This window comes from Triturus cristatus, chromosome 11, assembly GCF_964204655.1.
Source record: "Triturus cristatus chromosome 11, aTriCri1.1, whole genome shotgun sequence".
NCBI classification, from domain to species: domain Eukaryota; kingdom Metazoa; phylum Chordata; class Amphibia; order Caudata; family Salamandridae; genus Triturus; species Triturus cristatus.
Window position 1 is genome coordinate 937,558,491 of NC_140594.1, and position 15,731 is coordinate 937,574,221.

The 15,731-nt window shown below is 40.4% G+C and overlaps 1 long non-coding RNA gene across 1 annotated transcript in view; it reads left to right on the forward strand.

Annotated features, from left to right (window-relative positions):
• Positions 1–15,731, forward strand: part of LOC146785701 (uncharacterized) — a 54,974-nt gene that overhangs the window by 17,637 nt on the left and 21,606 nt on the right. Inside the window, exons 14-25 of the long non-coding RNA XR_014970765.1 lie at positions 220–342; positions 1,594–1,714; positions 2,932–3,084; positions 4,300–4,451; positions 5,703–5,825; positions 7,077–7,199; positions 8,451–8,573; positions 9,825–9,948; positions 11,200–11,322; positions 12,574–12,696; positions 13,948–14,071; positions 15,289–15,441. This is a non-coding gene — a long non-coding RNA (uncharacterized LOC146785701). The remainder of the gene's footprint in view (positions 1–219; positions 343–1,593; positions 1,715–2,931; positions 3,085–4,299; positions 4,452–5,702; positions 5,826–7,076; positions 7,200–8,450; positions 8,574–9,824; positions 9,949–11,199; positions 11,323–12,573; positions 12,697–13,947; positions 14,072–15,288; positions 15,442–15,731) is intronic.

The following is a 15,731-nucleotide window of genomic DNA, read 5'->3' on the forward strand; positions in this document are numbered from 1 at the left end:
ACGCGCTACAGTTGTTTAGAGAGTTTTAGCAAATGAGGCAAGGGATGCAGAGAAGTATGCGAGGATAAAAAGCTAAAATTGAGATTTGATTTTCTAATGAGCTGTTGATTTACACAATAAAAGACTCCATAGTATTGATCTGTTTACCCTTTATAAAAATCAAGATTTTTTTGTATCGCTTATAGAAAATGTGCTAACAGTGGACTTTTCCATCTGCAGATTATACTGAATGACCACCGGTGGCAGTGTTTCACAACCGAGTTTCTCTGAATTGCCGAGACTGAAGGAAAAAAAAAAAAAGGAAGTCTTCCGGCATACGGCATCATTTTACCAATTTATATGGTAAGTAAAACTCCCAATCATTCCTTTAGGCATTAAAAAGTTCACAGCATCAGCATGTCCTCACTAGCTTGTAGTGGGAGACTGTGCCTGAATAGAATTTCTGTCAAGCTGAAAGTAATATGGATCACATTGTGTTGGTCATAATAATTCATAAAAGCCCGGCTGTCTCCAACGCTACTAAAGCCTGCTTTAGATCCTGGAACTAGCAATGTTCCATTCGAGCAAATTGCTGCCTTTGAGGCTGAAATGTACTACCTCATTTCAGAACGAGCGTGTTACATTCTCACGGAAGGAAGCTCATTTCACCTCTTCTCCTGCACTCCCTATGTTGGACTCTGATACTCAAGATGGATTGTTAAGGATAATCTGTTTATGTATCTCCATCCGACTTTCAAAAAGGCCCCAGTGCTTTGAGTGGTTCAGAGTCCTTTACCATTCCCCCTCCTACTTGCCTTGTAGTCATGAATACAGATAGTAACCTACTGCATAACTTCTGATCTCATCCTCCTGTGTGGTCAGCTGCCACAAGGACAATTGGTCCAGTGGTGCGCTGACATCATAAAGCTAATCAGATGTTGTCTGACATGAGGGCCACTCTGTTGCCTAGCAAGCTGACATCATAAAGCTAAAGCAAGATGTTGTCGGACATGAGGGCCACTCTGTTGGCTAACAAGCAGTAGGATACATTGATGTTGGTAACTAAATGAGTAGCAGGGTGGACAGGATGTCCAACTGAAAACTAAGATGAAAGAAATTAGGAAAGTTTTTGAGACTTGTCATTTTGTATCAACGTACGTTTGAGGATAAGAGTCATCTTCACCATTTCTGAAGTGGTGGGAATTGGCTAAAATGGAGATGGTCATTATGCTATTCATAGTTTTTATTATTCCCATGAACTGTGGCATAACCCTTACTCTCAACTTATCAGCTGGCTTAATTGCTACTGGTGTACCATATCCTAAAACAAAAGAAGTGAGAATGGTTCACTGCCACTTGGCTGGCAAAAACATCTATTGATCTATGTCCTAATGTACGCGCTACAGTTGTTTAGAGAGTTTTAGCAAATGAGGCAAGGGATGCAGAGAAGTATGCGAGGATAAAAAGCTAAAATTGAGATTTGATTTTCTAATGAGCTGTTGATTTACACAATAAAAGACTCCATAGTATTGATCTGTTTACCCTTTATAAAAATCAAGATTTTTTTGTATCGCTTATAGAAAATGTGCTAACAGTGGACTTTTCCATCTGCAGATTATACTGAATGACCACCGGTGGCAGTGTTTCACAACCGAGTTTCTCTGAATTGCCGAGACTGAAGAAAAAAAAAAATGGAAGTCTTCCGGCATACGGCATCATTTTACCAATTTATATGGTAAGTAAAACTCCCAATCATTCCTTTAGGCATTAAAAAATTCACAGCATCAGCATGTCCTCACTAGCTTGTAGTGGGAGACTGTGCCTGAATAGAATTTCTGTCAAGCTGAAAGTAATATGGATCACATTGTGTTGGTCATAATAATTCATAAAAGCCCGGCTGTCTCCAACGCTACTAAAGCCTGCTTTAGATCCTGGAACTAGCAATGTTCCATTCGAGCAAATTGCTGCCTTTGAGGCTGAAATGTACTACCTCATTTCAGAACGAGCGTGTTACATTCTCACGGAAGGAAGCTCATTTCACCTCTTCTCCTGCACTCCCTATGTTGGACTCTGATACTCAAGATGGATTGTTAAGGATAATCTGTTTATGTATCTCCATCCGACTTTCAAAAAGGCCCCAGTGCTTTGAGTGGTTCAGAGTCCTTTACCATTCCCCCTCCTACTTGCCTTGTAGTCATGAATACAGATAGTAACCTACTGCATAACTTCTGATGTCATCCTCCTGTGTGGTCAGCTGCCACAAGGACAATTGGTCCAGTGGTGCGCTGACATCATAAAGCTAATCAGATGTTGTCTGACATGAGGGCCACTCTGTTGCCTAGCAAGCTGACATCATAAAGCTAAAGCAAGATGTTGTCGGACATGAGGGCCACTCTGTTGGCTAACAAGCAGTAGGATACATTGATGTTGGTAACTAAATGAGTAGCAGGGTGGACAGGATGTCCAACTGAAAACTAAGATGAAAGAAATTAGGAAAGTTTTTGAGACTTCTCGTTTTGTATCAACGTACGTTTGAGGATAAGAGTCATCTTCACCATTTCTGAAGTGGTGGGAATTGGCTAAAATGGAGATGGTCATTATGCTATTCATAGTTTTTATTATTCCCATGAACTGTGGCATAACCCTTACTCTCAACTTATCAGCTGGCTTAATTGCTACTGGTGTACCATATCCTAAAACAAAAGAAGTGAGAATGGTTCACTGCCACTAGGCTGGCAAAAACATCTATTGATCTATGTCCTAATGTACGCGCTACAGTTGTTTAGAGAGTTTTAGCAAATGAGGCAAGGGATGCAGAGAAGTATGCGAGGATAAAAAGCTAAAATTGAGATTTGATTTTCTAATGAGCTGTTGATTTACACAATAAAAGACTCCATAGTATTGATCTGTTTACCCATTATAAAAATCAAGATTTTTTTGTATTGCTTATAGAAAATGTGCCAACAGTGGACTTTTCCATCTGCTGATTATACTGAATGACCACCGGTGGCAGTGTTTCACAACAGTTTCTCTGAATTGCCGAGACTGAAGGAAAAAAAAAAAGGAAGTCTTCCGGCATACGGCATCATTTTACCAATTTATATGGTAAGTAAAACTCCCAATCATTCCTTTAGGCATTAAAAAGTTCACAGCATCAGCATGTCCTCACTAGCTTGTAGTGGGAGACTGTGCCTGAATAGAATTTCTGTCAAGCTGAAAGTAATATGGATCACATTGTGTTGGTCATAATAATTCATAAAAGCCCGGCTGTCTCCAACGTTACTAAAGCCTGCTTTAGGTCCTGGAACTAGCAATGTTCCATTCGAGCAAATTGCTGCCTTTGAGGCTGAAATGTACTACCTCATTTCAGAACGAGCGTGTTACATTCTCACGGAAGGAAGCTCATTTCACCTCTTCTCCTGCACTCCGTATGTTGGACTCTGATACTCAAGATGGATTGTTAAGGATAATCTGTTTATGTATCTCCATCCGACTTTCAAAAAGGCCCCAGTGCTTTGAGTGGTTCAGAGTCCTTTACCATTCCCCCTCCTACTTGCCTTGTAGTCATGAATACAGATAGTAACCTACTGCATAACTTCTGATGTCATCCTCCTGTGTGGTCAGCTGCCACAAGGACAATTGGTCCAGTGGTGCGCTGACATCATAAAGCTAATCAGATGTTGTCTGACATGAGGGCCACTCTGTTGCCTAGCAAGCTGACATCATAAAGCTAAAGCAAGATGTTGTCGGACATGAGGGCCACTCTGTTGGCTAACAAGCAGTAGGATACATTGATGTTGGTAACTAAATGAGTAGCAGGGTGGACAGGATGTCCAACTGAAAACTAAGATGAAAGAAATTAGGAAAGTTTTTGAGACTTGTCATTTTGTATCAACGTACGTTTGAGGATAAGTCATCTTCACCATTTCTGAAGTGGTGGGAATTGGCTAAAATGGAGATGGTCATTATGCTATTCATAGTTTTTATTATTCCCATGAACTGTGGCATAACCCTTACTCTCAACTTATCAGCTGGCTTAATTGCTACTGGTGTACCATATCCTAAAACAAAAGAAGTGAGAATGGTTCACTGCCACTTGGCTGGCAAAAACATCTATTGATCTATGTCCTAATGTACGCGCTACAGTTGTTTAGAGAGTTTTAGCAAATGAGGCAAGGGATGCAGAGAAGTATGCGAGGATAAAAAGCTAAAATTGAGATTTGATTTTCTAATGAGCTGTTGATTTACACAATAAAAGACTCCATAGTATTGATCTGTTTACCCATTATAAAAATCAAGATTTTTTTGTATTGCTTATAGAAAATGTGCCAACAGTGGACTTTTCCATCTGCTGATTATACTGAATGACCACCGGTGGCAGTGTTTCACAACAGTTTCTCTGAATTGCCGAGACTGAAGGAAAAAAAAAAGGAAGTCTTCCGGCATACGGCATCATTTTACCAATTTATATGGTAAGTAAAACTCCCAATCATTCCTTTAGGCATTAAAAAGTTCACAGCATCAGCATGTCCTCACTAGCTTGTAGTGGGAGACTGTGCCTGAATAGAATTTCTGTCAAGCTGAAAGTAATATGGATCACATTGTGTTGGTCATAATAATTCATAAAAGCCCGGCTGTCTCCAACGTTACTAAAGCCTGCTTTAGATCCTGGAACTAGCAATGTTCCATTCGAGCAAATTGCTGCCTTTGAGGCTGAAATGTACTACCTCATTTCAGAACGAGCGTGTTACATTCTCACGGAAGGAAGCTCATTTCACCTCTTCTCCTGCACTCCGTATGTTGGACTCTGATACTCAAGATGGATTGTTAAGGATAATCTGTTTATGTATCTCCATCCGACTTTCAAAAAGGCCCCAGTGCTTTGAGTGGTTCAGAGTCCTTTACCATTCCCCCTCCTACTTGCCGTGTAGTCATGAATACAGATAGTAACCTACTGCATAACTTCTGATGTCATCCTCCTGTGTGGTCAGCTGCCACAAGGACAATTGGTCCAGTGGTGCGCTGACATCATAAAGCTAATCAGATGTTGTCTGACATGAGGGCCACTCTGTTGCCTAGCAAGCTGACATCATAAAGCTAAAGCAAGATGTTGTCGGACATGAGGGCCACTCTGTTGGCTAACAAGCAGTAGGATACATTGATGTTGGTAACTAAATGAGTAGCAGGGTGGACAGGATGTCCAACTGAAAACTAAGATGAAAGAAATTAGGAAAGTTTTTGAGACTTGTCATTTTGTATCAACGTACGTTTGAGGATAAGAGTCATCTTCACCATTTCTGAAGTGGTGGGAATTGGCTAAAATGGAGATGGTCATTATGCTATTCATAGTTTTTATTATTCCCATGAACTGTGGCATAACCCTTACTCTCAACTTATCAGCTGGCTTAATTGCTACTGGTGTACCATATCCTAAAACAAAAGAAGTGAGAATGGTTCACTGCCACTTGGCTGGCAAAAACATCTATTGATCTATGTCCTAATGTACGCGCTACAGTTGTTTAGAGAGTTTTAGCAAATGAGGCAAGGGATGCAGAGAAGTATGCGAGGATAAAAAGCTAAAATTGAGATTTGATTTTCTAATGAGCTGTTGATTTACACAATAAAAGACTCCATAGTATTGATCTGTTTACCCTTTATAAAAATCAAGATTTTTTTGTATCGCTTATAGAAAATGTGCTAACAGTGGACTTTTCCATCTGCAGATTATACTGAATGACCACCGGTGGCAGTGTTTCACAACCGAGTTTCTCTGAATTGCCGAGACTGAAGGAAAAAAAAAAAAAGGAAGTCTTCCGGCATACGGCATCATTTTACCAATTTATATGGTAAGTAAAACTCCCAATCATTCCTTTAGGCATTAAAAAGTTCACAGCATCAGCATGTCCTCACTAGCTTGTAGTGGGAGACTGTGCCTGAATAGAATTTCTGTCAAGCTGAAAGTAATATGGATCACATTGTGTTGGTCATAATAATTCATAAAAGCCCGGCTGTCTCCAACGCTACTAAAGCCTGCTTTAGATCCTGGAACTAGCAATGTTCCATTCGAGCAAATTGCTGCCTTTGAGGCTGAAATGTACTACCTCATTTCAGAACGAGCGTGTTACATTCTCACGGAAGGAAGCTCATTTCACCTCTTCTCCTGCACTCCCTATGTTGGACTCTGATACTCAAGATGGATTGTTAAGGATAATCTGTTTATGTATCGCCATCCGACTTTCAAAAAGGCCCCAGTGCTTTGAGTGGTTCAGAGTCCTTTACCATTCCCCCTCCTACTTGCCTTGTAGTCATGAATACAGATAGTAACCTACTGCATAACTTCTGATCTCATCCTCCTGTGTGGTCAGCTGCCACAAGGACAATTGGTCCAGTGGTGCGCTGACATCATAAAGCTAATCAGATGTTGTCTGACATGAGGGCCACTCTGTTGCCTAGCAAGCTGACATCATAAAGCTAAAGCAAGATGTTGTCGGACATGAGGGCCACTCTGTTGGCTAACAAGCAGTCGGATACATTGATGTTGGTAACTAAATGAGTAGCAGGGTGGACAGGATGTCCAACTGAAAACTAAGATGAAAGAAATTAGGAAAGTTTTTGAGACTTCTCGTTTTGTATCAACGTACGTTTGAGGATAAGAGTCATCTTCACCATTTCTGAAGTGGTGGGAATTGGCTAAAATGGAGATGGTCATTATGCTATTCATAGTTTTTATTATTCCCATGAACTGTGGCATAACCCTTACTCTCAACTTATCAGCTGGCTTAATTGCTACTGGTGTACCATATCCTAAAACAAAAGAAGTGAGAATGGTTCACTGCCACTTGGCTGGCAAAAACATCTATTGATCTATGTCCTAATGTACGCGCTACAGTTGTTTAGAGAGTTTTAGCAAATGAGGCAAGGGATGCAGAGAAGTATGCGAGGATAAAAAGCTAAAATTGAGATTTGATTTTCTAATGAGCTGTTGATTTACACAATAAAAGACTCCATAGTATTGATCTGTTTACCCTTTATAAAAATCAAGATTTTTTTGTATCGCTTATAGAAAATGTGCTAACAGTGGACTTTTCCATCTGCAGATTATACTGAATGACCACCGCCGGCAGTGTTTCACAACCGAGTTTCTCTGAATTGCCGAGACTGAAGGAAAAAAAAAAAATTGAAGTCTTCCGGCATACGGCATCATTTTACCAATTTATATGGTAAGTAAAACTCCCAATCATTCCTTTAGGCATTAAAAAGTTCACAGCATCAGCATGTCCTCACTAGCTTGTAGTGGGAGACTGTGCCTGAATAGAATTTCTGTCAAGCTGAAAGTAATATGGATCACATTGTGTTGGTCATAATAATTCATAAAAGCCCGGCTGTCTCCAACGCTACTAAAGCCTGCTTTAGATCCTGGAACTAGCAATGTTCCATTCGAGCAAATTGCTGCCTTTGAGGCTGAAATGTACTACCTCATTTCAGAACGAGCGTGTTACATTCTCATGGAAGGAAGCTCATTTCACCTCTTCTCCTGCACTCCCTATGTTGGACTCTGATTCTCAAGATGGATTGTTAAGGATAATCTGTTTATGTATCTCCATCCGACTTTCAAAAAGGCCCCAGTGCTTTGAGTGGTTCAGAGTCCTTTACCATTCCCCCTCCTACTTGCCTTGTAGTCATGAATACAGATAGTAACCTACTGCATAACTTCTGATCTCATCCTCCTGTGTGGTCAGCTGCCACAAGGACAATTTGTCCAGTGGTGCGCTGACATCATAAAGCTAATCAGATGTTGTCTGACATGAGGGCCACTCTGTTGCCTAGCAAGCTGACATCATAAAGCTAAAGCAAGATGTTGTCGGACATGAGGGCCACTCTGTTGGCTAACAAGCAGTAGGATACATTGATGTTGGTAACTAAATGAGTAGCAGGGTGGACAGGATGTCCAACTGAAAACTAAGATGAAAGAAATTAGGAAAGTTTTTGAGACTTGTCATTTTGTATCAACGTACGTTTGAGGATAAGAGTCATCTTCACCATTTCTGAAGTGGTGGGAATTGGCTAAAATGGAGATGGTCATTATGCTATTCATAGTTTTTATTATTCCCATGAACTGTGGCATAACCCTTACTCTCAACTTATCAGCTGGCTTAATTGCTACTGGTGTACCATATCCTAAAACAAAAGAAGTGAGAATGGTTCACTGCCACTTGGCTGGCAAAAACATCTATTGATCTATGTCCTAATGTACGCGCTACAGTTGTTTAGAGAGTTTTAGCAAATGAGGCAAGGGATGCAGAGAAGTATGCGAGGATAAAAAGCTAAAATTGAGATTTGATTTTCTAATGAGCTGTTGATTTACACAATAAAAGACTCCATAGTATTGATCTGTTTACCCTTTATAAAAATCAAGATTTTTTTGTATCGCTTATAGAAAATGTGCTAACAGTGGACTTTTCCATCTGCAGATTATACTGAATGACCACCGGTGGCAGTGTTTCACAACCGAGTTTCTCTGAATTGCCGAGACTGAAGGAAAAAAAAAAAATTGAAGTCTTCCGGCATACGGCATCATTTTACCAATTTATATGGTAAGTAAAACTCCCAATCATTCCTTTAGGCATTAAAAAGTTCACAGCATCAGCATGTCCTCACTAGCTTGTAGTGGGAGACTGTGCCTGAATAGAATTTCTGTCAAGCTGAAAGTAATATGGATCACATTGTGTTGGTCATAATAATTCATAAAAGCCCGGCTGTCTCCAACGCTACTAAAGCCTGCTTTAGATCCTGGAACTAGCAATGTTCCATTCGAGCAAATTGCTGCCTTTGAGGCTGAAATGTACTACCTCATTTCAGAACGAGCGTGTTACATTCTCATGGAAGGAAGCTCATTTCACCTCTTCTCCTGCACTCCCTATGTTGGACTCTGATTCTCAAGATGGATTGTTAAGGATAATCTGTTTATGTATCTCCATCCGACTTTCAAAAAGGCCCCAGTGCTTTGAGTGGTTCAGAGTCCTTTACCATTCCCCCTCCTACTTGCCTTGTAGTCATGAATACAGATAGTAACCTACTGCATAACTTCTGATCTCATCCTCCTGTGTGGTCAGCTGCCACAAGGACAATTTGTCCAGTGGTGCGCTGACATCATAAAGCTAATCAGATGTTGTCTGACATGAGGGCCACTCTGTTGCCTAGCAAGCTGACATCATAAAGCTAAAGCAAGATGTTGTCGGACATGAGGGCCACTCTGTTGGCTAACAAGCAGTAGGATACATTGATGTTGGTAACTAAATGAGTAGCAGGGTGGACAGGATGTCCAACTGAAAACTAAGATGAAAGAAATTAGGAAAGTTTTTGAGACTTGTCATTTTGTATCAACGTACGTTTGAGGATAAGAGTCATCTTCACCATTTCTGAAGTGGTGGGAATTGGCTAAAATGGAGATGGTCATTATGCTATTCATAGTTTTTATTATTCCCATGAACTGTGGCATAACCCTTACTCTCAACTTATCAGCTGGCTTAATTGCTACTGGTGTACCATATCCTAAAACAAAAGAAGTGAGAATGGTTCACTGCCACTTGGCTGGCAAAAACATCTATTGATCTATGTCCTAATGTACGCGCTACAGTTGTTTAGAGAGTTTTAGCAAATGAGGCAAGGGATGCAGAGAAGTATGCGAGGATAAAAAGCTAAAATTGAGATTTGATTTTCTAATGAGCTGTTGATTTACACAATAAAAGACTCCATAGTATTGATCTGTTTACCCTTTATAAAAATCAAGATTTTTTTGTATCGCTTATAGAAAATGTGCTAACAGTGGACTTTTCCATCTGCAGATTATACTGAATGACCACCGGTGGCAGTGTTTCACAACCGAGTTTCTCTGAATTGCCGAGACTGAAGGAAAAAAAAAAAAAAGGAAGTCTTCCGGCATACGGCATCATTTTACCAATTTATATGGTAAGTAAAACTCCCAATCATTCCTTTAGGCATTAAAAAGTTCACAGCATCAGCATGTCCTCACTAGCTTGTAGTGGGAGACTGTGCCTGAATAGAATTTCTGTCAAGCTGAAAGTAATATGGATCACATTGTGTTGGTCATAATAATTCATAAAAGCCCGGCTGTCTCCAACGCTACTAAAGCCTGCTTTAGATCCTGGAACTAGCAATGTTCCATTCGAGCAAATTGCTGCCTTTGAGGCTGAAATGTACTACCTCATTTCAGAACGAGCGTGTTACATTCTCACGGAAGGAAGCTCATTTCACCTCTTCTCCTGCACTCCCTATGTTGGACTCTGATACTCAAGATGGATTGTTAAGGATAATCTGTTTATGTATCGCCATCCGACTTTCAAAAAGGCCCCAGTGCTTTGAGTGGTTCAGAGTCCTTTACCATTCCCCCTCCTACTTGCCTTGTAGTCATGAATACAGATAGTAACCTACTGCATAACTTCTGATCTCATCCTCCTGTGTGGTCAGCTGCCACAAGGACAATTGGTCCAGTGGTGCGCTGACATCATAAAGCTAATCAGATGTTGTCTGACATGAGGGCCACTCTGTTGCCTAGCAAGCTGACATCATAAAGCTAAAGCAAGATGTTGTCGGACATGAGGGCCACTCTGTTGGCTAACAAGCAGTCGGATACATTGATGTTGGTAACTAAATGAGTAGCAGGGTGGACAGGATGTCCAACTGAAAACTAAGATGAAAGAAATTAGGAAAGTTTTTGAGACTTCTCGTTTTGTATCAACGTACGTTTGAGGATAAGAGTCATCTTCACCATTTCTGAAGTGGTGGGAATTGGCTAAAATGGAGATGGTCATTATGCTATTCATAGTTTTTATTATTCCCATGAACTGTGGCATAACCCTTACTCTCAACTTATCAGCTGGCTTAATTGCTACTGGTGTACCATATCCTAAAACAAAAGAAGTGAGAATGGTTCACTGCCACTTGGCTGGCAAAAACATCTATTGATCTATGTCCTAATGTACGCGCTACAGTTGTTTAGAGAGTTTTAGCAAATGAGGCAAGGGATGCAGAGAAGTATGCGAGGATAAAAAGCTAAAATTGAGATTTGATTTTCTAATGAGCTGTTGATTTACACAATAAAAGACTCCATAGTATTGATCTGTTTACCCTTTATAAAAATCAAGATTTTTTTGTATCGCTTATAGAAAATGTGCTAACAGTGGACTTTTCCATCTGCAGATTATACTGAATGACCACCGCCGGCAGTGTTTCACAACCGAGTTTCTCTGAATTGCCGAGACTGAAGGAAAAAAAAAAAATTGAAGTCTTCCGGCATACGGCATCATTTTACCAATTTATATGGTAAGTAAAACTCCCAATCATTCCTTTAGGCATTAAAAAGTTCACAGCATCAGCATGTCCTCACTAGCTTGTAGTGGGAGACTGTGCCTGAATAGAATTTCTGTCAAGCTGAAAGTAATATGGATCACATTGTGTTGGTCATAATAATTCATAAAAGCCCGGCTGTCTCCAACGCTACTAAAGCCTGCTTTAGATCCTGGAACTAGCAATGTTCCATTCGAGCAAATTGCTGCCTTTGAGGCTGAAATGTACTACCTCATTTCAGAACGAGCGTGTTACATTCTCATGGAAGGAAGCTCATTTCACCTCTTCTCCTGCACTCCCTATGTTGGACTCTGATTCTCAAGATGGATTGTTAAGGATAATCTGTTTATGTATCTCCATCCGACTTTCAAAAAGGCCCCAGTGCTTTGAGTGGTTCAGAGTCCTTTACCATTCCCCCTCCTACTTGCCTTGTAGTCATGAATACAGATAGTAACCTACTGCATAACTTCTGATCTCATCCTCCTGTGTGGTCAGCTGCCACAAGGACAATTTGTCCAGTGGTGCGCTGACATCATAAAGCTAATCAGATGTTGTCTGACATGAGGGCCACTCTGTTGCCTAGCAAGCTGACATCATAAAGCTAAAGCAAGATGTTGTCGGACATGAGGGCCACTCTGTTGGCTAACAAGCAGTAGGATACATTGATGTTGGTAACTAAATGAGTAGCAGGGTGGACAGGATGTCCAACTGAAAACTAAGATGAAAGAAATTAGGAAAGTTTTTGAGACTTGTCATTTTGTATCAACGTACGTTTGAGGATAAGAGTCATCTTCACCATTTCTGAAGTGGTGGGAATTGGCTAAAATGGAGATGGTCATTATGCTATTCATAGTTTTTATTATTCCCATGAACTGTGGCATAACCCTTACTCTCAACTTATCAGCTGGCTTAATTGCTACTGGTGTACCATATCCTAAAACAAAAGAAGTGAGAATGGTTCACTGCCACTTGGCTGGCAAAAACATCTATTGATCTATGTCCTAATGTACGCGCTACAGTTGTTTAGAGAGTTTTAGCAAATGAGGCAAGGGATGCAGAGAAGTATGCGAGGATAAAAAGCTAAAATTGAGATTTGATTTTCTAATGAGCTGTTGATTTACACAATAAAAGACTCCATAGTATTGATCTGTTTACCCTTTATAAAAATCAAGATTTTTTTGTATCGCTTATAGAAAATGTGCTAACAGTGGACTTTTCCATCTGCAGATTATACTGAATGACCACCGGTGGCAGTGTTTCACAACCGAGTTTCTCTGAATTGCCGAGACTGAAGGAAAAAAAAAAAATTGAAGTCTTCCGGCATACGGCATCATTTTACCAATTTATATGGTAAGTAAAACTCCCAATCATTCCTTTAGGCATTAAAAAGTTCACAGCATCAGCATGTCCTCACTAGCTTGTAGTGGGAGACTGTGCCTGAATAGAATTTCTGTCAAGCTGAAAGTAATATGGATCACATTGTGTTGGTCATAATAATTCATAAAAGCCCGGCTGTCTCCAACGCTACTAAAGCCTGCTTTAGATCCTGGAACTAGCAATGTTCCATTCGAGCAAATTGCTGCCTTTGAGGCTGAAATGTACTACCTCATTTCAGAACGAGCGTGTTACATTCTCATGGAAGGAAGCTCATTTCACCTCTTCTCCTGCACTCCCTATGTTGGACTCTGATTCTCAAGATGGATTGTTAAGGATAATCTGTTTATGTATCTCCATCCGACTTTCAAAAAGGCCCCAGTGCTTTGAGTGGTTCAGAGTCCTTTACCATTCCCCCTCCTACTTGCCTTGTAGTCATGAATACAGATAGTAACCTACTGCATAACTTCTGATCTCATCCTCCTGTGTGGTCAGCTGCCACAAGGACAATTTGTCCAGTGGTGCGCTGACATCATAAAGCTAATCAGATGTTGTCTGACATGAGGGCCACTCTGTTGCCTAGCAAGCTGACATCATAAAGCTAAAGCAAGATGTTGTCGGACATGAGGGCCACTCTGTTGGCTAACAAGCAGTAGGATACATTGATGTTGGTAACTAAATGAGTAGCAGGGTGGACAGGATGTCCAACTGAAAACTAAGATGAAAGAAATTAGGAAAGTTTTTGAGACTTGTCATTTTGTATCAACGTACGTTTGAGGATAAGAGTCATCTTCACCATTTCTGAAGTGGTGGGAATTGGCTAAAATGGAGATGGTCATTATGCTATTCATAGTTTTTATTATTCCCATGAACTGTGGCATAACCCTTACTCTCAACTTATCAGCTGGCTTAATTGCTACTGGTGTACCATATCCTAAAACAAAAGAAGTGAGAATGGTTCACTGCCACTTGGCTGGCAAAAACATCTATTGATCTATGTCCTAATGTACGCGCTACAGTTGTTTAGAGAGTTTTAGCAAATGAGGCAAGGGATGCAGAGAAGTATGCGAGGATAAAAAGCTAAAATTGAGATTTGATTTTCTAATGAGCTGTTGATTTACACAATAAAAGACTCCATAGTATTGATCTGTTTACCCTTTATAAAAATCAAGATTTTTTTGTATCGCTTATAGAAAATGTGCTAACAGTGGACTTTTCCATCTGCAGATTATACTGAATGACCACCGGTGGCAGTGTTTCACAACCGAGTTTCTCTGAATTGCCGAGACTGAAGGAAAAAAAAAAAAAAGGAAGTCTTCCGGCATACGGCATCATTTTACCAATTTATATGGTAAGTAAAACTCCCAATCATTCCTTTAGGCATTAAAAAGTTCACAGCATCAGCATGTCCTCACTAGCTTGTAGTGGGAGACTGTGCCTGAATAGAATTTCTGTCAAGCTGAAAGTAATATGGATCACATTGTGTTGGTCATAATAATTCATAAAAGCCCGGCTGTCTCCAACGCTACTAAAGCCTGCTTTAGATCCTGGAACTAGCAATGTTCCATTCGAGCAAATTGCTGCCTTTGAGGCTGAAATGTACTACCTCATTTCAGAACGAGCGTGTTACATTCTCACGGAAGGAAGCTCATTTCACCTCTTCTCCTGCACTCCCTATGTTGGACTCTGATACTCAAGATGGATTGTTAAGGATAATCTGTTTATGTATCGCCATCCGACTTTCAAAAAGGCCCCAGTGCTTTGAGTGGTTCAGAGTCCTTTACCATTCCCCCTCCTACTTGCCTTGTAGTCATGAATACAGATAGTAACCTACTGCATAACTTCTGATCTCATCCTCCTGTGTGGTCAGCTGCCACAAGGACAATTGGTCCAGTGGTGCGCTGACATCATAAAGCTAATCAGATGTTGTCTGACATGAGGGCCACTCTGTTGCCTAGCAAGCTGACATCATAAAGCTAAAGCAAGATGTTGTCGGACATGAGGGCCACTCTGTTGGCTAACAAGCAGTCGGATACATTGATGTTGGTAACTAAATGAGTAGCAGGGTGGACAGGATGTCCAACTCAAAACTAAGATGAAAGAAATTAGGAAAGTTTTTGAGACTTCTCGTTTTGTATCAACGTACGTTTGAGGATAAGAGTCATCTTCACCATTTCTGAAGTGGTGGGAATTGGCTAAAATGGAGATGGTCATTATGCTATTCATAGTTTTTATTATTCCCATGAACTGTGGCATAACCCTTACTCTCAACTTATCAGCTGGCTTAATTGCTACTGGTGTACCATATCCTAAAACAAAAGAAGTGAGAATGGTTCACTGCCACTTGGCTGGCAAAAACATCTATTGATCTATGTCCTAATGTACGCGCTACAGTTGTTTAGAGAGTTTTAGCAAATGAGGCAAGGGATGCAGAGAAGTATGCGAGGATAAAAAGCTAAAATTGAGATTTGATTTTCTAATGAGCTGTTGATTTACACAATAAAAGACTCCATAGTATTGATCTGTTTACCCATTATAAAAATCAAGATTTTTTTGTATTGCTTATAGAAAATGTGCCAACAGTGGACTTTTCCATCTGCTGATTATACTGAATGACCACCGGTGGCAGTGTTTCACAACAGTTTCTCTGAATTGCCGAGACTGAAGGAAAAAAAAAAAGGAAGTCTTCCGGCATACGGCATCATTTTACCAATTTATATGGTAAGTAAAACTCCCAATCATTCCTTTAGGCATTAAAAAGTTCACAGCATCAGCATGTCCTCACTAGCTTGTAGTGGGAGACTGTGCCTGAATAGAATTTCTGTCAAGCTGAAAGTAATATGGATCACATTGTGTTGGTCATAATAATTCATAAAAGCCCGGCTGTCTCCAACGCTACTAAAGCCTGCTTTAGATCCTGGAACTAGCAATGTTCCATTCGAGCAAATTGCTGCCTTTGAGGCTGAAATGTACTACCTCATTTCAGAACGAGCGTGTTACATTCTCACGGA